Source organism: Lipophrys pholis (assembly GCF_963383615.2).
Source record: "Lipophrys pholis genome assembly, chromosome: 10".
Classification (NCBI taxonomy): domain Eukaryota; kingdom Metazoa; phylum Chordata; class Actinopteri; order Blenniiformes; family Blenniidae; genus Lipophrys; species Lipophrys pholis.
This window is the reverse complement of record NC_137640.1, coordinates 1579495-1604734: the sequence shown is the minus strand read 5'-3', so window position 1 is coordinate 1604734 and position 25240 is coordinate 1579495. Positions and strand designations below refer to the sequence as shown.

The 25240-nt window shown below is 42.8% G+C and overlaps 1 protein-coding gene across 2 annotated transcripts in view; it reads right to left on the bottom strand.

The window, feature by feature from the left end:
• The window catches only part of nlgn1 (neuroligin 1), a 338488-nt gene that overhangs the window by 74988 nt on the left and 238260 nt on the right, over positions 1-25240 (bottom strand). The gene's annotated exons all lie outside the window — the stretch shown is intronic.

Genomic DNA, 25240 nt, shown 5'->3' with positions numbered 1-25240 from the left:
TGAATATTGAAAGGGGTCATATTATGCAGCTTTTCAAACGTTCATCCAGATTCTCCTCGATTTTCCTCCATTAGAATATTGGAACATATGAGCTGCATTCAGAATCTGCTGTGTCTGTGTGAGCTGGATTGGCTCCGCCCCCACATGGCCATCTTGGGAAGAGGAGGAAGTACTTCCTCTCGTGGGATTATTTAGCATTTATATGACCCCTTTAAAGTGTAAAGAATGTTGAAATACTTTTCAGCAATGTTAAAAGCCGCAGAAGGTTTATGTAGAGGACCCAGCTTGTATGATAGTACAGCTTGAGTATATGAACGTATAAACTGCAAGAATAACCTGCTTGTATGGCGATATTAAAATATTTAGTGGATGGCGAAACATATGGAAGCAAGAATGTGTTTATTTTGAGGAGGAGGTTGGGCTTGACGGTTGGGCCACGTTAATTATAAACAGATTTGAACTCCTCTGAAGAGCGACTCTTTGTGAACGACCTTGTGGCTAGTCTGGTTGTGGTCACCTGGTGGCGCCCCTGTGCTCGGTGTCTGGCCCCAGGTGGAGGCAAAACGTCCAAGGATTGAAACATCTGACTGTCTGCGAGACGAGACGGAGGCGGCCTCCACCCCCTGCATCATTCCTGGTAAGCAGCGGACTCAATCACAATAATAGCCCGCTGCGCTGCTACCCCATGCTCGCAGTGCCCGGTGGGGGGGGGGGGGGGGGGGGGTCCATGTGAGGATAGAGAGGATGAGGACAGAGCAGCTGGGAGGAGGGAGGAGAAGGAGGCTGCCTTTGGGATCCTCTTTCTCTCTCCTCACCTCCTCTCTCTCTCTCTCCCTCTCTCAGGATAATGAATCAGGCATAGAGAGTGGGGTCTCGCCGAGAGTGGCCAATGCATAAATAACGCCTGCAGAATAGAGGCCCTATTATAGTGTTGCCGCATGAATTCAGGTTTCTCTCCCTCACACACACACACACACACACACACACACACACACACACACACACACACACACACACACACACACACACACACACACACACACACACACCTCTATCAGAAAATAGATGGTGTGGTACCATAACAAGGTCTGTATAGTCATAAAAAGCTTTCAGACAAATGGCAATCTGTCCTTTGCCATAAATTAGGTGACATGAGAGCCGGGGAGAGTTTTCTGCACGCTCCATGTGTATCACAAGAGTCGCACTCGCAGAAACACAATGAGAGGGATTCAAAAATGAGGAAATGATGATTTCTCACTTCCCCACGGACGCATCGGCTGGATGCACAATTTTTTCTGCAAAAGACCCAGCAAACACTCTCCTACCTCAAAGAGCAATCGCCCTTCATAAAAGTTTAATTTGAATTTCTGATTCCGGTTTTTTAATCATCCTTTCATTTTTCTCTTCATCCTCTTCCTTTAAAGTCTCTTTGTTCACCTCTGCATCTTTGATTGCTCCACGTGACATCTTTTTGCCGGAGGGAATACAACAAACGCCGTTCTCTATAGTTTTTCCATCTGCAGCAATGATTCATTTCTGCTTCACCTGCTCAGCTCAAACAAAAGAGCAAAACCTCACTTTTATTTTAGTTTTTTTTTAAACTATAGACCTAGGAAGTAAGCGCGGGATATGATTTGTCACATTAAAACTAAATGTCAAACATTCTTTAGAAATGTTCTTTTTATCTCGTCCATCTCCTCATGTCAGCTTCGCCTTCGCCGCCGCAGACGCTCCATCTCAGAGCTGCGCGAGGGAGTGAAGCGAAATCTCGTCTTCAGTCTTTGAGGGCGACTCAATAATTCAAAAGGACGTGCACAAAGCACACAATTGTCTTTTGTGTACGCGGTGGAGAGGCGCGGCGCGGCGTGTTTTGTGCAGCTGGCATGAGCACATACAGTCCGAGCGAGTCGGAGGTGTGCGTGAAGAATACCAGGACTGGGACAAGTCCGGGGATTTGGCTTTACGACTGTCATTTGACTTATCCGGAGAAGAACAGTCATTTGTGTAGAACACAAGTGAAACTAATGGGCAAACTGCAAAGTAATTAAGTTTAAGGTCACAATGTGTGAAAGAATCCACCATATTTATCCAGCAGGAGAAATAGAGGTATATATCATGATTAGTGCAGTTTACCAGTAATATGTATTTTAATCAGGACGGTTTTAGTGGTTCAATTGGTATGTAAGTAAAAAACATCACAAGTTTGTGTTACATGAGGCTTTTTGTTGTCTATAGATTTTAAAAGTCATCGAAATAATATCTTTCATTAAAGAACGTCTTCAGAAAGTCTGAACTAATTCAAAATATCATGGATTTTACTCTTGTATGTTTTCATGTTATGCTTTGTCCAATTCCGTAGGGAATGCCATTATTCAGTATCAGGGCGGTATCAGTTTAAGATGTATGCAAACTTCAATAAGGATACTTCGGCATTACGTTTGACTCGATTTTGAACTGTTAAATTAAAAAGAATCATACCACTAATCCTATTACTATAACTATTATAACCATATTATTAATGGTGAAGAAGCATGGAAGCATGCAAATGAATTTATTGTTACTTAAAATAATTAGGATCCTCAAATGATTGTTGTTAATCACCACAATTCGCAGTTAGCAGCTTTAAACAACATTTTCTTGGTCTCGTTGTCTCAGTCTTTTATAGGATTTCTAACGCTATTCTTAGTGTTTATAACAAAGCAAGTAATCTCTAGAATAATGATGTGTCTCATTAGTCCAAAAATGCTGTATTCCTTTTTATTTTTGCTCCTCCTTGATATTTTCCTCCATTTCAATATTGGATCATAGGAGCTGCATTCAGAATCTGCTGTGTCTGTGTGAGCAGGACTGGCTCCGCCCACAAAAATGAAAATCTGCATAACATGAAAAAAGATGTAACGTAAAAATGTGACGATGAAATGAAAATGATTTATCCCCGACGGTATCTCGGGGCTAATGCTGCTTAGTGCTCCATTTATCTGTTTGGCTTGATTTCCAAGCCGTGTACAGGGAGTAATTCCATATCATTTGTATGTATGTTCAGTGTTTGTCTAAACTGCAACAATACATAAAAAGCTGAAACTAGACCTTGAGCCCATGAGCACACGCATCCACAAGCACCTGTTATCATGCCAGACATGTGCCCCGGCTAAAGTCTGCACTTCATATACTAGACAGTCTTTATTTGTCCTTCAGTCGCTCAACTTCATTCTTTGGTGGAGTTTGCATGTTAAATATAGCGACAGTATGACTGCTGATGCCAAGTCCATGACCCCGGCCTTCAATTAAATAATAAATCTGCCTGGATTCTGTCTGAATGCTTAACCCTCTTGTTTAACCCTCTTGTTGACCACTTGGTGTTCACATTTCTTTCCTCTCTCTTTCTCTCTCTCTCTCTCTCTCTCTCTCTCTGAGTGTTCTGTGAGAGAATAATGCACTGAAACACGAGAGAAAAATGAACGCGACGAGTTGCTGCTGCAGCTGGTAATGTGCTGACGAAGAGGAGTTTCCGTATCGCAAATGCATCTCTGCCGCTCTCCGTTTCTTCTATTTCCAGTCTTTTGTTTTTCCTCTGAGGCTTGTGCCCAACAAGCTGCTACAACCGAGGCGATTAGATAAGCAGTGCGTGTTGGATGTATATTTGCGCGTTGTGTTGTGAGTGCTGGCAGGTAGTATTCTGGGGATATTCATCAATACTTGAATACAGTACCTGACAGCGGGACAAGACTATCTTCCTGAATCCTTTTTTTAAAATCCATACAACCAGATTTTGAATGATGTTTCTGGCGTGATGTAGCCGTTTAGCATCAGCGCATTAGCACGAGCATGAGAAGCCCCTTTAATCAGTGACAACCGATGAGTTTTTTTTACAGAGTTGGTGTCGTTTGCTGCAGTCTGTTCCTCTGACTGGTGAGCCAGATGAATCAATTCTTTTATTCTTTTTCAAAGGGTTACAGCTTTTTGATGCGGTGCAAAAGTAAAACCAGTGACAGGCCACTTGCAGGTAAAGAGACGAACACTGATTGTTTCTGTTAGAGGAGGAGGGCGACAGAAATTAATGTGTTATAAACAAGAAAATAAAGAAAAAAAAAAGAAAAAAACATTGGAAAAGTCTCAGAGTTTGAGAGTTGTGAAGGATAGAAAACTCAGCAAAGGCTCATCATGAAAGCTGTTTTATGTCATAACTTTCAGGATTCAAAGGTTCACTATTATACAGATTTTCAACTATTTCACATACACAGGTGTCAGAGATCCAACAACATTGTATTCAGCGAGGAGGAGGAGGAGGGGGGAGGAAGAGGAGGAGGAGGAGGAGGAGGGGGAGGAGGAGGAGGAGGAGGAGGAGGAGGGGGGGGAGGAGGAGGGGGAGGAAGAGGAGGAGGAGGAGGAAGAGGAGGAGGAGGAGGGGGAGGAAGAGGAGGAGGAGGAAGAGGAGGGGGGATGAAGAGGAGGAGGAGGAGGGGGAGGAAGAGGAGGAGGAGGAGGGGGAGGAAGAGGAGGGGGAGGAAGAGGAGGAGGAGGAAGAGGAGGGGGATGAGGGGGGGATGAGGAGGAGGAGGAGGAGCGTGCGTTCACATTTTTATTTGCTTATTTAGTGCAGTTTTGTGTGTATCACGTGTTCTTTATTGGGAATATTATAGTTTTGCGGTTTTAACATAAGTTTCTACTGAGGTTGAGATTTCGGCTGGTTTTTAATGAGGTCGGCAGGATTCATGGTTTTTTGTTTTTTAAGCCTGAAAGCAGTGAGTCAGAGCTGGCCGGTACCTAGTTAGTACCTGATAGTAAACATTAGTACCTTTCTGGTAGACCTGCTGTTTTTCAACCAAACCTCTCTGAACCAGAGCTCCTGATACCTGTAAGGGTAACTGTTACTGTTTTTCATATTGTACTGAATTATTTCAGCAAATCAGTAATCTCTCAGTTTTTATTTCCCTGTGGGCAGTGAGTATCCACTACCAGAGGAAGGGGTTAATTCCCCTCATGACGTCACAAAGGGAAAATCTCTGACACATGCTATGGGGACACATGTTACTGTTAGAAAGCCCTTATAAAGAACTTTAGAGGATCTCACCCTGGTGGGAGGCACAGTACAGTTCATTGGTAAAACCAAACCGAATGCTTGTCTTTGGGTGAGCCGTGTCTCAATTTACAAAAACATTTTGCATTTGCGGAGAGTTCCGGATGGATCTGTGTGTCGAACGCCTGGAAAGGTGTGTGTGTGTGTGTGTGTGTGTGTGTGTGTGTGTGTGTGTGTGTGTGTGTGTGTGTGTGTGTGTGTGTGTGTGTGTGTGTGTGGTGCAGGAAGGAGGACTGGGAAGCTGGCAGATGAAAAGAACAATGTCAGACCCCCAACATTCAACTCCCGGCCGCTCGCTGTAGACAAAACGCCAAGCCGCCAGGCCAGCAGATCACATCTGAACCTTGGCCAGCTGCAAGCACACACATGTACACACACACTCACGTACACACTCACGTACACACACACACACACACACACACACACACACACACACACACACACACACACACACACACACACACACACACAGCCTCCGGGCAATGCAACAACAGCCGTTACCCTGCGGCGTGGGACTCTCGTGTGTGGAACTGAACCAAAACGCAACAGAACGGACTATCAGAGCCCGGCAGATCAGTGTATTCCCAGACACATCAATCACACACACACACACACACACACACACACACACACACACACACACACACACACACACACACACACACACACACACACACACACACACACACACACACACACACACACACACACACACATGCTCACACACACACACAAATAAATACACTCATACACTAGCGGCTCTGGCTAATCTATTGTCAACAACACACTGAGTCAGACCGACTGGACCAGCCACAACCAATATCATCCAACTGCAGAGGAGCTGCAGTCACAGTCACAGAGTCGCCGCTCTCGCCGTGGCTGCATGCGCCATCTATAGACGGCGCCATCGTCAAGCTCCACTGCAGTGGGCTGAAGGATTGTGTTCGTTTTAACATTTTAACACTGAATGACAATGCCTTGTCGGCTTGGATGAAGACATAATGCAAACATATTACATTCAGGCCTTTTGAATAATCTATGTGGATTAACGTGAGGAGATTAATCCAATACGGGATAAAGAAGCGCTCATTCAGCAGTACGGCGCCTAATACAACAATCACAGACTGGAGAATAGAGACAGGCACAATTTGTCTATTAAATCATTTTTATTTTATCCACCCATCCATCCACCCATCCACCCATCCATCCATCCATCCATCCATCCATCCATCCATCCATCCATCCATTCATCCACCCATCCATCCATCCATCCATCCATCCATCCATCCATCCATCCATCCATCCATCGCTAGTGAAATCTGGCAAAAGCAAACTACAGTCTGAACAACTGGACACAGTGACAAATTCACATGAATTATATTTTCATTTTCCTATCAGACGAGGATCATAAGTGGAACAAATAAATGCAGGTGTGCCAGCCTCAGGAACATTCTTATTGTTCTTATCGTATGACCCAATACAATTCTATTCAAGGTACAGTATCTGTCAACATTTAAATTTATTGGTTGAGTTTAGTTATAATAAATAAACCATTCAGGCTCTTTAGGATGACTAACTATTATTTCACCCTGAAGCCAGAGTGCAAAACTAAAACTCTCAATTAAATAATGCAAACGCCACCCAGAGCAGCCTTCACCGCAACATTTAGTAATGTGTTTGTTTCTAACACCAAGAACATCTGAAGTCCAGCACTCATTTTATCAAGCTGCTTTTTATACCCGGGGCTCGGTGGGCCATCATCTCTCCAATGGAACGGTTGTAGGTTCAATTCCTAATCTCCCCGTGTTCTCATGTCGACACACTGAACCCCAAAATGCTCCCAACATTCAATTTAATAGTGATGACATTGTTTTCAGGATTTCTTAAGAAAATAAAAAAGAGAAAGTTAATGATATAAATTTTTTTTTTAAATCTATTGAAGTGCTATTAGCTATAGATTAACTACCCTGATTAGATTAGCCCTGATTATTGTTGTATATTTTGAACTAAAGCTTGTATGTTTGGTGTACGTCTGACTGATAAGCTGCCGTCTGCAGTAACTCTAGAAATACAGGGTGAAACAGCTGACAGATGTTGTGACAGATTAACCCCTTCTTCACTTCTAACGACGTCTAAAATGTGTGTTCATATATGTGCTTTGAGTGGAGAAAATGTTAGTTTATTTTGGAGGGGGAGGGGGCGGGGGGGGGGTGCATCATTAATCTATCTGGTAAACCATAACATGACTATGCTCCTGCAAAGTTGCCTAATTTTCTTCATATGTTAAAAAAACAAAAACAAATATGCAATAGAAGTATAAATATCCTTGATTGAACCATCCGTACAATGTTGTGAACACAATACTAAAACAGGAATCGGTGTTTTTTTCACTCTACTGATTTGAATAAGAAGTGATAGAAATATAATATTTAAACCTACTGATGGTGCCAGCAACTCACGCCTATAGGAGACACATAACCCCCCCCCCCCCCCCCCCCCCCCCCCCGCCCCCCGTCAGAGTGCAGCAGCAGCAAACACGGGGCGGGCGCCTTGTTTGCCCACCGGCCTGCTCCCGGAGCGTATCTGGTGGACACAGCGTTTGGCAGGCTAATGAAGTGACGGAGAGAAAATGGGATGGAAAACAAAGCTGAGAGGGTTTTTGTGTGCGGCCGCGGACCGAAGAGCAGTAAGGAATTCCTCCAGTGTTTGTGAGGCGGGGAACCAACAAACACGTTTCAGGGTGAGGTCAACATAGTTTTGCTGCCATTTAACAAGGATTCAAAAGTCGTATTTATTCATTTTTATATGTGTGCATCATGTGTTGATTCAAGACATTTGGTAAAACATTTACCGTGACAAGAGCTCCAACCCACCGGCCCATATGAGATATGGCTAAAAACATGTTGACTATGAATATACTGCAGTTTATAAGGAGCGAAATAACTGCAGTTTTTATTTCTTTTTTTTTTACAAAGTAAGGAGTGACTAGTTACTCTAATCAAGTAATAAAATTGACCGATGGTGTTGGCCAATGGGGCTTCATGATTTCCATTTCCGTTCAGCCTCGGTGGGGTTCAACTCAACTCATTTTATTTTGGTGGATGAGACACAACAGAGCTGGATATTAAAAGAACAATAACGTGGCCTTTTTGGAAAAAAATTAACATGTTTATTGTTGAAAAAGCATAAAACACTTATGGATTATATCACGGAGGCTGTATGTAGTAATACAGGTTGTGTATTCTGTCATTTGAGCATTACATTGGGTGTACTTTTACCTTTAAGGTTTTCATGGAAAAGAGCACTAATGGCACTATCATTAAAGTAGGAATGTTACCCACGCTGATCGATATTGCTCAACTTTTGATCATCAGAGTCTTCCAGTTTTAAGAATTGGAAGAACTGTGGAGAACTCACTGCTGAGTGGACGTCTCAGGTCAGTAAGAAAAGACCTGGATGGAGTTTAGGGGTCCGTTTACCCAGATATCGTCCTGCACTGCTTCAGCACACGCTGCAGTCTTGAGGGACAATGGCCAAAGCAAAACAAACCAAAAAACTGTTTCAATAAACCATTTTCAAAAGAGTTTCTAATGAAAGTGCACATTACAACAGGCTTTCTTCAAATACTGCAAAACCATGAAGATCCCAGGTAAGTTTGAATGTCCCAATTACTTTAATATCAAGGAAAGACGATTGGCACCATTTGACGTCTTTCTTCATCAGAGACAGTCAAACGGCACAAACATTTTAGTACGAAACACAAATCGAAATGTGAAAACTGGCAGTTTATATATATAATACAGAAGAGTATTCGGGTATTAGTGGTATTATGGCCACTGAAAATTTAGTTTTTTTGAAAAATCTTTGGTAAAAAAAAAAGAAAATCCTCATGCGCTTCAGAAAAAGTTGAAAATCTGATTTTTTTTCACTGAGAAAATAAAAGTGGAGCTGAGTCTGTCCGTCCCTCATCATTTGCCCGTGGAGCCGAACAATCACATTAAATCACTGAATTCTGACTATATATGGTTGCTTGTTGCTTTTGGACGTCTGATTTTACACAGGATTTCCTTGTTTAATAATAATACATTTCCTAAGCAGCCCGGGATCGGGGGTGACGGAGAGCTGCAGGCTGCAGAGTCTCTGCAGAGTCTCTGCAGAGTCTCATGCTGATGATAAGTGACTGTGTTGATGAGCTGAAGCCTCTTCTGAAACATCGTTTCACCACCTCATTAAGCTGCCTGCAATGCATTTTGTAGAAGCAGTCACCTGCGCTGGCATGAGGATAGACGGACGTTTCCACTTTGTATTAAAAAACAAAAAACCAAAAAAGAAGTGCATGAGGTTTTTATAACCTCTAATATTAGTTTTTTCTTCAGTGGACCTAATACTCTTCCGTAGTGTAATCCATCGATATGTGCACAATAATCACAACAACAAAGTAAAGCTGGCTCATTCCTTCTTCTTGCTGGTGTTTGATCAAGCGATTCCCTCTCTTGTTATCATCAAGCTCCACCTTTATTTGGTTTGGACGCCGTTTGAATTACACCCTCATGGCTCAGAGAGCACTATGGGCTCAAGCACCTAATAGATCTTTATTCCTGGGACCCGGGGGCTTGTCTCTGTCCAGCCGAGGCCGGCAGTCTGGCTGGAAATGAAAGGTGAAGGTGGGTCAAGCCAGCAACGGCGTCTGGAGCCAATTTGATCATTCTGTTAGCTTATGTAGCTATAGGAACGACGACTCAGCATTCTACATGCACCCGACTTCCAGAACAATCTCCATAGACGACGACAAAGAGCAAAGTGGGCAGATAAAGACGGGGGAAGGGGGCAATGGGAGGAAAATAATGAAATGAAGAGAGTAAGAGATAAAAGGTTTTCTGTATTCACCGGGCTTCCAGCCGGCGCCCCCACTGGACCAAGATCGCCTCTACGAACCGCCGCTGGTAGATAAGCTTATGGCGAAGACATTATACTGGAGGGGAAAGGCAGAGGGCAAAGGAGAGGGAAGAATAATGCAAACGCACAGACGAGGAGAAGAAGGGAAAGTGAAGAGGTGGTCTTGCCCCAGGGTCCCTTCATTCATGCCTGAAGGGCTGAAATCAGACCGAGGCATTAGGTCACTGCAGCGGAGCGACCTTGCACCACACGTCAAGGTCAAACGGCCGCATTGAAACACTCGCCAGCAGGAATCTGGAAATCTTTATTAAAGCCAGTCACTCTGGCTGCTCTTAGCTTTGCCATCTTGTGATAACCGAATAGGCTTTGAGGGGGTTATTGTCAACATTTAGCCTATAGAAAAAAAACCTTTTTAAATCCCCAGAACCATCGAATGGACAGTTCGTTGAAATGCATGAGGTTCAAATGTTATCGATGATGTTCATAAACAGTGGAACTGAAAACAGGCAGATGCAGCATGAGAGTGCTGCTTGGAGTCAAACGATGGATAAAGTAATGTGTCTCGACTCGGTCATTGTAGAAGATGAAGATTAACTTCACACCTGATTTTCAAATGCCTCCTTCCACCTTTTTTTTACTTGTAATTATTATGAAAATAAACACGTGAACAGACTGAAAAGACACCTACATTGTTCTGTTAGCACTCCGCTGAATGTGTTTGTCTCTGGCTGCAAGAGTTAGAAAACCGTAGGTCATTATTAAAACATCTCCGAGCCCCAGAGCTCAATCAGGAGCAAATATTTCTCGCAAGTCAAGAAGTTAATAAATCATGGAATAGAGGTTTCCAACCAAACCTGCTGTTGGATGTTCCAAAATTAAAATAGATGTATTGTATCGTCACTGACAAAAAAAACGATAAAAGATATTGTTAAATATTGAATAAGATAGAGGAATCAGTCAAAGCACAAATAACATTTTTATTTTTATTATTTCATTTCATTTTATCTTATCATGAGTAGGTCAGTGTGAGGGGAGGAGGAGGAGGAGGAGGAGGAGGAGGAGGAGGGGGAGGAGGAGGAGGAGGATGAGGAGGGGGAGGAGGATGAGGAGGGGGAGGAGGAGGAGGAGGAGGAGGAGGAGTGTGGAGAATATGTGAATATGTGATGAGGCATCTAGTTTTAGGAATAGACATGATAGTGTTTTTTGAATGCTGTATTGTTTGTATTGTTTTCTCATGCCTGGTAAGTCTTATATGTATGATAGTACCTCTGGATGTTCTGTGTTCTGGGGTATGTGTTTAGCCAATGAGACTGGAGATGGAAATGAGCTCTGAGATAAATCTGGTATATTTACACCACTGACTGTCTGTTCATTAATATGCACTGCCCCATTCAAATAAATTCATAAATGGAATTAAATCTCAACATGTGTTTTTGCACCAAGTACAACAGGTATGTCAAAACACTTAGAGAGAAAATCAAGCCAGGAATATATATATAAATATATATATATTTTTCTTCCTTCTTTTCTTATGTCCACGCATCCACACAAAATACTAAAGAGAAAAGATTAAAAACCCAGTGAAGAAGAGAAGTGTGGGTGTGTCTGGGGAAGGGGAGCGGCTCTCACCTCACTTCTGTTCAGGTTCAGGGGAGAAACACAAGTCGGATGGCGGCGAAGGCAGACTGAAGAGCCACTTTCTGAATGAGAAAGCTGACATTACCAGGCTCCCCAGAGAAGAGCAGGTAAATTAAGGCCCTCAGTTTAAAGGTAATTGGATCAACCGTCAGGGGCACCTTCGCTAATGCCGGGGTCACTTAGGATTATTCATATCCAGGTAATTATGCATTGCGCCAATGTCTTGTTCTCAGCCTGAACTCACCTCAAACAAGTCAGGAGGTTAAAGTGGCCTCCGGCTGAGGGGCACCGGGAGCAAACAAGGTGAAATATTATCACAGCAGTGAGAAGGGGTCAGGACATCGACTGTCATAGGATGGAAACGTACAAGCTCTTCTAGAGGACTTCATTAGTGCTCATGAACCTCTCAGAACAATACCAACGGGAATTAGTCCCCAAAACACCACGTTGTTGTTTTTGGGGGGGAGTCTTAGTAAGTTACTGTCATTTCATGTCCTCTTTTCTTTCTGACTGTTACATCATCTGCTCACCCACGCACCCCTTCCTGTCTACATCTTGCTCATAGACACACACACACACACACACACACACACACCTTTTCAACACTCACCTACACACACACACACACACACACACACACACACACACACACACACACACACACACACACACACACACACACACACACACACACATATTGTTACGCTTTGGTGCCGTGAGAGACTGCAGCTTCTGTCCTGGTGAATAAAAACCCCATTATTCAGCTAATTAATAACTTAATTAAAGCTCGCTGGCACGTCAGCCGTGCTTGATTACATCATTATTAGGAGTAATTGGGGATTTCTTTAATGGCACCTTGAGAGAAGGAGAGAGTCAAAATATAATAGAGAGAGAGAGAGCGAGAGAGAGAGAGAGAGAGAGAGAGAGAGTATTGCACTCTGCACCTCGACTGCTCCAACCAACCTTGTTAGAGAAACTACCACTGCATTAGATTTGGACTCATCAATGGACCACTTCCATCAATAATCCATTCATGCTCACTCACAGAGAAACATTTTGACTGAGCATCCTGACCACAAGAGAATTAACTATTTTATGCTTAAAGGTATTTGGTGATTGTGACCCAGTAATTCCTCCATTTTGATGGATACATGGTTTGAAAGGTGGTTCATGGTTCAGAGTTCATGGGCGTGTTCTCGTCCCCTGAACGACACGGTATGTTTCCTGAAGAGACTCTGGTCTGGATCAAACAGGGGAATGTGAACGCGCCCTCACGCTGCACACACTGTGAAGAGACCCTGAAATCGGTTTTACACATCGTGACACCTTCTCAGTCAGGCACCGCCACATCCAAACTCCAGTATCCTGCTTCACCCCACAAATCATCCTGCATCCATGCACCTCCTTTCAATTTCACCGCAGCATTAAATGTATTTGTAGATTGTTGTGATAATAGTTTGGTGTACCGCGGGAGTGAAATGAAAGGCATAACAATTCAAGACTTCATCATTTCCGAGTTGGTCTGGAGGCATGTTGTGGAATTTCTGAGAAAATTACGGCCAGACTACCAATCCTTCAGGTGAGTGAGTGCTGATCATCTGAACGCTGAGGGAAAAAAAAGAAAGAAAGAGAAAGCACTGACAAGATGAATATAGCGTTACAGACTCAACCATTCAATCACAGTCACAAAAATTCAATAGGCGTCAAAGCAAAGCCGCCATCAGAGCAATCCAGATATGGGGAGGAAGGGCAGGCGGCTCCCTCAGTACCTCGGCTCTGCTCGGCAATGGGCTATTAACCATCTCTAATTTACCTTCTATTATGTCAGACCGGCTCACAAACATTTCTGTTTGTGGAATAGGATGAACTGAAAGAGGAAGACTGGGGTCGGACTGAAGAGAAAAGATTTTGAAAAACATATATAGAGCTTGTGGGATAGTAGATTGGAAACGTCTTTTTGTAAATGCTGAGCTGTTCAATAATACATGTGTTTATACCTTCTAAGGGGACGACAGTGTTTTTTGAAAAAACTATATAATCTTAAGTGGATTTTATTGTTTCCCTTTTTCCTCTACAGCCCTTTCGGGGGTTTTTGCCCGTGCTTTAGAAGATGAAGAATAATCACTAAGGAACAAGACTCGCTATTTGATTTATAAAGCACATTTAAGCAAATGCTCGATCTAACCTATGGAAATTAAGGCGTCTTTGTCCAAAACCGCTGATGCACTTTTAAATTGTAATTCAATTTTACACACTCCACAAGAGGGAGGAGTAAATAACACTTTAAACTTGTTCAGAGATACAAGTTTCAACTTAATCAGCACATATGGAGAGAAAGTGAGAAACAAACAAGTTTATTACCCTTTTAATTTCATCACTCCCTGAAAGAGATGCAAAAGATGTTCCATTCACTCCCATATTCATGTGAAATAGGAGTTTTGCGCTGTTTGTGTACATAGATGAGACACAATTCTTCAGTTTGGCCTCCTGCAGCGATTGCTAGAGAAATATAACAACTTGACAACTGCCCTCTTGGGACAATCACACCACACAATGATTCCAACTCCACAGGGAGACGGGGTTTTAGTCTTGATCTCATTGAGAGACAGACTATTCTTGACTCAAAGGAAAGAAAGAGACAAGAAGTTGAAGTTGTCTGTCAACTTGATAGGATCAAAAATGCAAACTGTCACCCCTTGTAGGAGTGAGAAGAAATCTGCACAAGTTTAAACGTCCACGGGTTGAAATGCACATCAAAGCCCGAGTGGAGGCATGAGAAGGAGAAATCATTCATGGAGATATGCTGGTGCAACCTTTAGACTGTACGCCTCTGAAGTTCTCTATGAGCAGTGGAGCCGTCACTTTTTTGGCTCTTCAAGATCACTCAGTGTCGTCTGCTGGGTCGTCTGTGCCAGAAACTTCCTATGATGCATTGAGATGTGAAGCAGCTTGCAAGTCCTCCAATTAAGCAAGATTTCAACCAAGTGGGTGACGTCACCACCTCACTGGAGTAGAACCTGTTGGATTACTTCCATATCGTCTAGGCCTGAAAATAAATAAAAAATAATAATAATATATATATGGGTGTCAAATAGAAATATAAAGGACCAGATGCCAAAGGTTGTAACTGGGGCCAGTCAACCATGAATGTCAGTGGTGCAGGAGCCCCAGGTTGTGTGGAGCATCCTCCTCTGGAAGAGGAATCATGTGAGGTCACAGGAAACAGTCTAGAACCGTCTAAAAGCTTTCAGGAAGAACCCAAGAGTCGTGGCAAACCTTCGATTGTCAGTCAACAAGGGCTACAAAGCTGTTAACTGAACGAAGCTACGCATGTAGAAAACTGTATTCTGTGAAGTGTGAGCAAGCACCAGACCAGAAACTGACAAGGTAATACTTTTATCAGAGGTGTCAAGTAACAAAGTAGAAATACTTGGTTCATCTTAAACTCCTCATATCCTCCTCCTGTTCTCCTCCTCCTCCTCCTCCTGTTCTCCTCCTCCTCCTCCTGGTCTGGTCGGTCCAGAAACCTTCAGTATTCTAAGGTTCTAGCTCCTCCTTGATTTTCCTCCATTTGAATATTGGATCATAGGAGCTACATTCAGAATCTGCTGTGTCTGTGTGAGCTGGACTGGCTCCGCCCACACATGCCCATCTTGGGAAGAGGAGGAAGTACTTCCTTTCGTGGTGCCATGTGCCAGAGCAGAGCTGCCTAATTGTGGGAGGAGTCAAAGGGAGGGCCTACCTTGATTGTGATTGGCTAAACCCCCGATGACACTATATAGGGTTTGATTCTGATTGGCTGCTTGGAGCAACACACTTTTTAAAACCTGAAACAAGCCAGAGACAGAGAGGACAGACTGTCTTCACTTCTGGGACGTCAGTCCAGGTATGGGGACGAGTAGTACTGCTGAAGAACCTTTAGGAAGTGAATTTTGCAGAATATGACCCATTAATTAAGAGCAGATTCAAGGTATCTATACTTCACTGGAGTAATTATATGTTGTTGTTTTCTCTGAAAGTAATGCACCGAGAGCATCACAGGTCCAGTAATGAAGTCATCACAACAGTTATGTCTGACACAACCTTCCATTGAAACAACCTAACAGGTTGACCTTCACACAGACTCACTATTCTCCTCACTATGCTCACTTCTTACACACGACGAGTCATTTCACCTGATCGACTGAGTAGTTGAGCGGAAATTCATGGAAATGGGAAGAGACCAGCTGGTAAATTTCCAACAAGAAAAAAACATCCAATGTGTTTATACCCACATAATCTACAGAGAAACAATTTTATATCATTAAAAACGCTTACACACTTCCCCTCTGCACAATTTGATATGGTTGGACTAGTTTGACGGACCAGGCTTATGAGGTCTGCTAGTGTTAAATACAGATGTGAAGTATAAAAGTTTAATCGTATCACATATTACATACTAGGGATGTCCCGATCAGATTGGTAAAAAAAATGCAGTCTGCTACGTCACCTAATAACCACAATAACCAGGGACTAGAAGTTCCGGTGGAGCTGCAGAAGCTAGAAGCAGGCGGAGCGGGGCCATAGACCTATAAAACTAGACAGCTAATGGTAGTAATAGTAATGAATAATATGAAGTAACATCTTGAAGAAATATTGTATATCTAATTTTTGTGTTAACAACTATTAAACAAACAAGTTGATTAATTAAACCTTTATGATTATCTCAGGAAAAAATGTCATCTTCACTATTTAAGACAGAAGTTATTCTTTCACTGTTATGCATCATAGATCATTCATGGTGACGACCAGTTGTACACAGCTCTGGAAGTATTTTGCGAAGGTATTCTTTAGTCAGCTGTCCTCAAACTGCCTACATCATCGGTATCAAACACATTTGTTGGGGATGAAATGTAGTTTCCATCGTTTGGTAAAACTGAAAATGAAAAACGGTGAGGCAAAATACTCACCACATCCTAGAGTTCTTGTTTAGAGAAAGTACACCTGAGCAGCTTTAATTAAAAGGTGGTCCGAAGATTGTTGGTTAACTGAACCGGTGCTTGATCGGAACATTCGAGAGTCCTTTAAAACCCGGGACCATCTTCATCTGATTGCTCTTTCATTAGAAGAAAAACTGTGAATCATTGTGAGTAGTCATCCCTGTCCATCTATTTTCCAGCGCGACTGCCTCGGCAGCAGGTTACCACATGTTAGCGCGTCACGTCGGATCAAAGATGGCGGCCGGCCTGAGGCACACTTATTTGTACGTGAGCCGGCGAGAGCCGAGTGTCACTGCAGACCGGCGCCATTCAAGCAAAGATTGAAAACGGGCGTGAAGCGACAATTTCTGTGGGTAAAAATAAACATTTCAGCACTTCCTTTAATTGGCTTTATTGAGGCCACGAATCAGAGCAAGGATGCCTGCATCTGTCCTCTGATTGCCGCCTGAGAAGGGAAGGCGGAGGCGACCGAGTGCCTCCCTGATGACTGCAGGCCTCCTTGCATAAGGACTGCCGTCGTCTCTGAACCAGCGCGTGGCTGCCTGCTGGCACAAATCAATCACACACCGATGTGCGGCTGCACATGAAGGCAAGACAATCCTCTGCCAAAATGTTGACTTTATTCTCATTTTTTTAAAAAGCCCTTTTAATTTACGGATTATTCCCCTTTTCTTCACTCCATTCACTGTGAGGAGAAAAAAAACCTCTATAATGCATTTAAAACACATTATATTATGAACAATTTAAACTCTGCCTCTGCTTGCCGGGGACTGCCTGCACCCGGTGGTTCCCCTGGGGTCTGTGAACCCCTCTTCGAGAAGTTGTGGTCCATATATCCTCCTCTCCAAGAGAGAAAACAGCTCTGGCCTACATCTTGCGGCTCATTAACTATACGAAACACCAGCAGCACAAAACCTACAGACAGGGAAGGTGACTGTGTTGTCTCCGAGCTCATGTGTGGGAAACTTACAAAATGTGTGCGCCTGCATGTACGGAAATCCGACTGGAGGAGCGGCAAAGCAGCTCACAGCAAGATGTTTGCAGGAAAAGCTCACTTTCTTCTTTGTGGTTTTTACCCTCCAATAATTTGCCTCTGAAGCTCAACACTGAAGGATAATGTGAAATAAGGTTAAAAATAACAGGATGTTCTTCAATTAAACCATTTTTATACACAACACAATCATTCCAAGACATTTTTTTTCTTTACTAGAGAAAAAAACAATAATTCTACTTGAGCAAGTTAAGTGACAGAGGAAAGAACAAAACTCTCCTTTAACAGGAAGAAAGCTGCAGAACCAGGCTCAGAGGTGGAGACTTTGTGCTGTTCCAGTTGGATTGAGGGTATATAGATGGATAGAAGGACAGAAAAGGATAGGACAGACAAACTAGGTTTAGATTAGGTTTTTACCTTCGCCAACGGAGTTGGTTGAAAAGGTTTTGTTTTCATCTGCGTGTATTTATTTATTGGTTTGTATGCATGTATTTGACCAACTTTTTGCAAAAAACTACTCACCCGACTTGCATAACATTTTCAGGGATTATTTGTTTAATGGTGATGACTAGCCATTTCCGAATAAATCCCCCAAAAAAACTACAAAATAATTTCCCATACAAAGTAGATGAGAGAGGCGCCTCAAAGGAGATCAGTGTCTGTTGCCATGGAGACGCTCCCTGCTCAGTGTTTCAAACAGTGATGTTGCTACCTGACAGGCTAGTTAGCATTGATGTAGCCTAACGGCTATCATGCTTGTGATGCTAACGTGGTTCCGCAAACAAATGTGGCATTGGTGAAGGTCTGCGCTCTACCGAGTGTAGCTCTAGTTTATTTTGTTCTTAGCAAGGCATCCTTCCAGAATACTGGTGATTGATGAATATTTTTGGGAGAAATTATGAAAGACTAGAAGCAACAATGAAGGGTATTGGCTCAAGATGCATAGCTGAGTATTTCTGTACCTTTTGAGCATGTCTGAACTACATCAGATAGTATGTATGGTGGAGTCTTTAATGTACCGCCGGCTCGTAGGATTCCAAGGACCGATGCTCAAGACCGCAGAATAACTGGAAGAGAGTCACAGAACAGCAGCAGGGATCTGAGCTACACCACCAGGAACCACAAGCCCAGTCTACTGGAACTGGAGCCACTGGACGTATCAAAGGAAGTATGAACTCTAAAGATTACAGGTCAGTGAGGAATGTGATCTGCAGTATTAGAAAAAAAGTTTTTTTATGCGAAGCACTTGGGTGTTTCAGAAAAGACAATGAGGCAACACACATTCAGCAGCACAATAGAAAGATGGACCGTTTCAAAGTGTCCAGCAGTGAGTGGCAAAGAGAAACCACCTGCAAATCCCTGGAGGAAGAAGGAATGTGTCACTGCAGACAGGATTCTTTCAAACTAAAAGCACAAGTACGAGCAAACAAGTGGACACGAGACATGTTTCGAGGATGTCAGTTCTTTGAAAATGATCAAATATTCACACTGCAAAGCTTTTGCTTCTACATTCTGGTCGGAAATTAAACTTGGTAGCCATATTCTTATCTTTTATGTGAACAAATATTTACTGTAGATAAAAGTAAAAAACCCAGAAACTTGCCCAAGATCTGTCCAACATACAGGACACATGCTCAGTGAGTGAAAAGAGTACGATCCCTGCAGCAGATATTCTCCTCTCCACCTTTCTTCTGGCTATCGCTGAACCACCATTAACTGATTAATGTTTTCCTGCCGAGGGTGTTAATTGACATAATCTATTCTCCATTAGCGCCAACCCTCTGCAGACAGAGTCAATGTGTTCCTTCACCCCTCATTGCACCCAAGGTGGTCTTGCCCTTCATCTCGGACAAACGGTGGGACGGAACCAAGTCCAAGTCTTGACGGGAGAAAAACGGGATCCGGCGTCAGCCGACGCTCCGGCCAGACTCCATGACAGACTGCATGAGAGCAGTGGACGGCCGCTCCGGAGAAAGAGAGCGGCCTGAAAGTGGACGTGACTCACCGACGATGGGAGGGGGAAGCTTTTAAAAGAGACGCTCGTAGGAACGGTGTTCATGGGTTTGAATCAAAGAGTATACCGTCTACTGTAGAAAACACAGAACAACCTGAGAAAGGTATCGTATTTTCAATTCAACACTATTTTGGTTTGATCAGTTGTAATGAAGCTCCCTTCTTCTTACTCTGGACTCATTGCTTGTTTTCTAAAGCGGCACAATATTAGGTAAGCGTGCAATTTTAGTAATGACCTTTGTTTCTGCGATAGCGACATGATTCGAGATGAACACAATTCCTTAAGTCGATGATGTAGACGTCACTGTGTCCCGGGATTTGTTCCTCCAAATTCCTGCTTTTCCTTTTGCTTTTAATTGTTTATAAATTCTCCAAGAAAACTGAGCTTGTAAATCAAAAGTGTGTCATATATACAGTACCTTTCTGTCATTTTGAATTTCCTGACTGCACTTCAGTCTGTACTTCTGTCCACTAGAATGTGAGAGAGGATTGTTCTCTGCACGACAGACAGACAGACAGACAGACAGACAGACAGACAGACAGACAGACAGACAGACAGACAGACAGACAGACAGACAGACAGACAGACAGACCGACCGACCGACCGACCGACCGACCGACCGACCGACCGACCGACCGACCGACGGACCGACCGACCGACAGACAAACCACACTTCCACTCATACGCCACTATTGCAAAGACACGCTTAAAATAAATATGGAAAATTAAAAATGAATAAAGATTGTGATTATGACTGCCATAGATGTGAAATGATGAAAAGAAATGATGCATTTTAACTTAAAACTGTCGCATCAACAGGCCGAACAAAGTCTTTTCATTGCAATGATGTGACATCGTCACCTGTCTATCCCTCCATTAAGAAGTGAGGAAAAACAGGCCAATGACTTTTACCAGTCAGTTCAGTACGAAATGCAGAGCAGGGCTAAGCAATGTTCCCAATACATAAAATCAACATGTTGTTGTGAAGTGAAGAACGCCAGGCCCAGACTCCACGGTGTATATTTAGACTGGAGCCGGCACAGGACGCCATGGAGAGAAAAAGTAAAAGAGCAGAGCAGATCAGGAAAGGGAGTAAATTGAAGTTGAGGAGGGTGGAAGGGATTGATTTTCTCTGACATTTCCCGCTGAAAAGTTCTGAACTCGTCACAGATAGTTGGGGGTGGGGGGTGGGGGGTGGGGGGGGGTAGAGGAGGAAGAAGAAGAAAGAAAGCATATCTAACACATACACTGGCTCCTCTATCCGTTTCTTAGCAACAGCCTGCACTGGAGGCGAGAACGACGAGCTTTGGAGATGGAGTGATAGGGCGAGGGAGAGATAGCGGCATAGGAGAGCCAGATTGAAAGAGAGAGATATTGCAGTGCGCACCCTACAAAATATTGGGTCGAGCCTTCGGTAAATATTGATTTGAACTGATATCCACACTTAGTTCTGCCGGATATTTCAAAGAGCACACCTACTTCCACCACTGCATGGATTTTATTCAGGAACATATTTGTAAAAAACAAAACTGCCAGCTTACATAACTGTTGACTCAAAGTGTCACACATCCACAAACACTGCAGCCTTTCTGGGTGCAGACGAGGCGGGTCTCCACTGTGAACATCCTGCTTCATCGCTGACCCTACAGCTCTCAAAGTTGTGGTTTCACGTCAAACGGTCACAGCGATGTGTCCTGAATCATGTCCTCACTCTCAACACACATGTTGAATTACAGATTCTTGTGCTATGAGTGTATGTATAGAGGAATGTATGTGTCGATAGGTATGTGTATACTTGGATTCACATTATTATTTTCTGTATTTTCATAGATTTATTTATGTAGATTGTTTACACACACACACACACACACACAAAGGTCTTAATCTCAGTTGTCTTATGTAACACACTCAAAAATATCACCCACATCGATGTAAGTATTGCAATCCAGTTTCTGTAAATAAAAACAAAAAATTGATCCGACAGTGAAATTACAAACCAGCCTGATGACGTCATTCGATATGTGATGAGGTGTCGGAGACACAAAGCTTATTCACTGTGTGTGTGTGTGTGTGTGTGTGTGTGTGTGTGTGTGTGTGTGTGTGTGTGTGTGTGTGTGTGTGTGTGTGTGTGTGTGTGTGTGTGTGTTATGGTCATCAGCACAAAGTGAGTATTTGACCTTGATGCCAGCGTGGCAGCCACCAGATGGCCAGTGACCAATTCAACAGCAGCTGCTCTATACGACACACACACACACACACACACACACACACACACACACACACACACACACACACTCCGCGGTTTCAAGTGTGCTATTTAGCTCTTTCCACTAAATCTGACAATTTGAATTCCATCCTACCAAAGTAAAAGGTTTCAATGTGTCACACAGTGTTTCCAGATGTGGGGTCATAAAGTCAGCCATCCAATATGGCGTACATAAGACCTCTCAGGTTTAAGGTGTGTATATAAAAGCTTTCGTGTTTAGGGAATGTATGAGAATATTAGGGTCTACTTTTTATATTGGAGCATTTCACATAACGGCATATGAAAGTGATCAGGTCCACAGATTGTACAAGAGCGTGTAGCTCTGAGAGTAAACAGGCATAATCAGGTTTATATTTTGTATAAGAGCATTAAGGTCTGCTGTGAATATATAAACCAGCATTCAGGTTTACAAAATAAACTCCAGCGTTCAAGTTGGAGCGTGTGAATTAGCATTTCGGATCATGGCAGGACGAGAAGCCGCAGCCAATCAGATTAAATCGTTAAGAGAGACAGACTTTTTTTTTTCTATTCAGACTTTTCTTTAAAAGAGAAAAACCAGCTGAAGTAACTGGAGACCAGTTGAAGCTTTTTAGATAAAAGCTCCATGAGGGATGCACAATGTACCTCCACATTTCTTCTCTTGCTTTCTTTTGTTTTTGTCCAAGAGGGGGAGCAGTGGAGGGGGACTCGATTTAGGACAGAGATGGCGGCTAAAGATAGAAGCGGTAAGTGAGGTGGTGAGGACGGGAAACACAGGATGTAATGTACAGTCTGACTTTGAATCCAGGCAGAGAATAGCCGGGATTATGAATAAGCCATGATTCCCTCTTTTCCTATCGTTTCTGCCTTGTTTGGATCTCACTCACCTCTCACTCCACCTCTCAAGACACATTTAGACGCTCTGGAGTGTCGTCACTTCTCTCTCACTCGGGTCCATTTTTATCCTTCGTCTGTATCGACGGGAGAAAAAAGAAAAAAAATCTCTCCGCTGGTTCACTTCTTATCATTTCCACCACAAAACCGAACATATGCTTCTGCTGCTCGACTCTCAGATGCCCTTCATTACCCTCTGCAGCCCTCAGCACACACACACACACACACACACACACACACACACACACACACACACACACACACACACACACACACACACACACACACACACACACACACACACACACACACACACTTTAATTATGTTTCTGCTCTGGTTACAGCCTGAGGCCGGAGCCGCCAACATCCCACCCAACCACCCGTCCCAACCGCCCTTCCCCCCCAACCGCCCGTCCCACCCAACCGCCCGTCCCCCCCAACCGCCCGTCCCACCCAACCGCCCGTCCCCTTTCTCAAGGTGTCTTCACTGTCTTCAAACTTGGCACACAGTCTAACTCACCCAAAAATGAGGATTTTTTTTTATTTAATCTTTTTTGTTGGCAAGAGGTTGAGGTTACTGAGATTTAGCAGTAATTTGCACATAGTTTAGAAGTAATTACAAAATGGGTCGGGGGGTCTAAATTCAAGGTCACTGTAAGCTTTAGAAAGAACATTCATGTCAAAGTTCAGCACAGATATTATGTTGGTTCTGTGATGGAATATTGATCTGTTCTAATACTTTAGTTTAGAAATGAGAAAAGAAAAAAAAAAAAACGGTTAAACATTCAGAAATTTAAAAGCATTAAATTAAAGGCGTACAGCAGTGGTTATCAAGCAAGTGTCCATTTTCAGAAAGAACCTGAGCTGAGCTGGACTGTTCAAAAAAAAAAAAAAGAAGATGTTTATGTATAAGAAGTGTATCTGGGGAAACTTTTTTTTATATGTTGGTGAGAGAAACTGTTCTGGGAATTCAGAGATTGTAGAGACAGACTACAGGTTGGGAACTGCTCGTTCATAAGTTCACCCTTCATCGTGACAGAACACAAGGTTCCATTGTTCATTAACATCACAGCAGAGTAAGCTTACCTAATTATTTGCAGAATACAACGCCCCAAATGAACCAGTGAAAACCAAGTCAGAAACATTTTAACAACTACCAAGGAGTAGTTTTACATGGAAAATATCATTTAGTATTTCATGAGTCTGCAGAAAACTGTTATTGGTTGAAAAAAAAAGAATTTTTGACTTCAACTATGTATATTGAGCCAAATACAACAATAACATTTTTGGGCACTTTTAAAGAGAAAATCTAAAAAGAATTCATGTGAACAAGCATCAGCGAATGTGGAAAGGAAAATGTCTAATTTTTCAAATGTATATGCAAAACTAGAGCTATGGGAAATCGTCGTTAACGTCCTAAAATCTAATCGATTGGCCTCAGCCAACTTTGTTGGTCCTCCAACTGTTGCTGGCGAAGGTAATTAAATGAAAATTTTACTTAAAATTAATTTCTGGAAGTTTATTATCACTGCAAGAGACATTGCTAAATGTTATAGTTTGACTTTTTACACCCTGATGAAGGATCTGTTGAAATCCAGAGTTCATATATTTTGATTTAGATGTTTGGCTTCAGATATCCTGAAGCAAAGCTTGTTACCACTGAACCACTTTGGAAAAATTCAATTTCACTGTGTTGAGTAACTGAATCACAATTGGATCCTCGTGCTTCCCCTTATGGACTTGCAGTCCTCTGGACCATAATGCAGTCTTACATGCCTTGTGTGAGCATTACTCATTGCAGATATGCTGCATGCCCGTGTTTACATTATGCATGAAGCAGTATTCCAGTGTGCTGGAGGTGAACCTGGGGGCCACACCTCAAACCAATCGGAGAAGGGCTGGTTAATAATGCAGAACTCTGTGTAAATTGCTTCTGGGTTAAATAGAAAACATGGTTTTTAGAAAAAAGGATGAATCTTTGTTTGGCTTAATGTCACATATATTCATAAACCAGGCTGTGAAAGCAGATTTTTACTGAGTAAGGTGCATTTTTTATAACACTAGAGACACTACGTAACAATTGTGATGTTGAAATTCAAATCCATTCACTGTGTAAATGACTAATTACCTCTTTTCAATTGTGTTTTAGTAAATTCAGAACAAAGCACTAACGGGTCACGTTCTGCTCTTATCAATGGATTCATTTGATTCTGAACACTTGTTTTCTTTGTTAAACCCTCCATCATTTTGAACCCGCTGCCACCGTGGGCTTTTACGTGACAAACAGTCGAGGCCGGCCTACTTACAGGATGAGACAATAATAATGTGGAAAGTTTGCAACAGTTGTGATAATTAAATTCCTCTCATAAAACCGTTTAAATTAATTCATGAACAGTGTCACATGCAGGAAGAGTTGCTTCAGCATTGATTTCCAAAGCTAATAAAGCTTGAGGGGCGATGAACTACAATGGACTGACTCGTCACCATGGAATATATATTAGCTCGC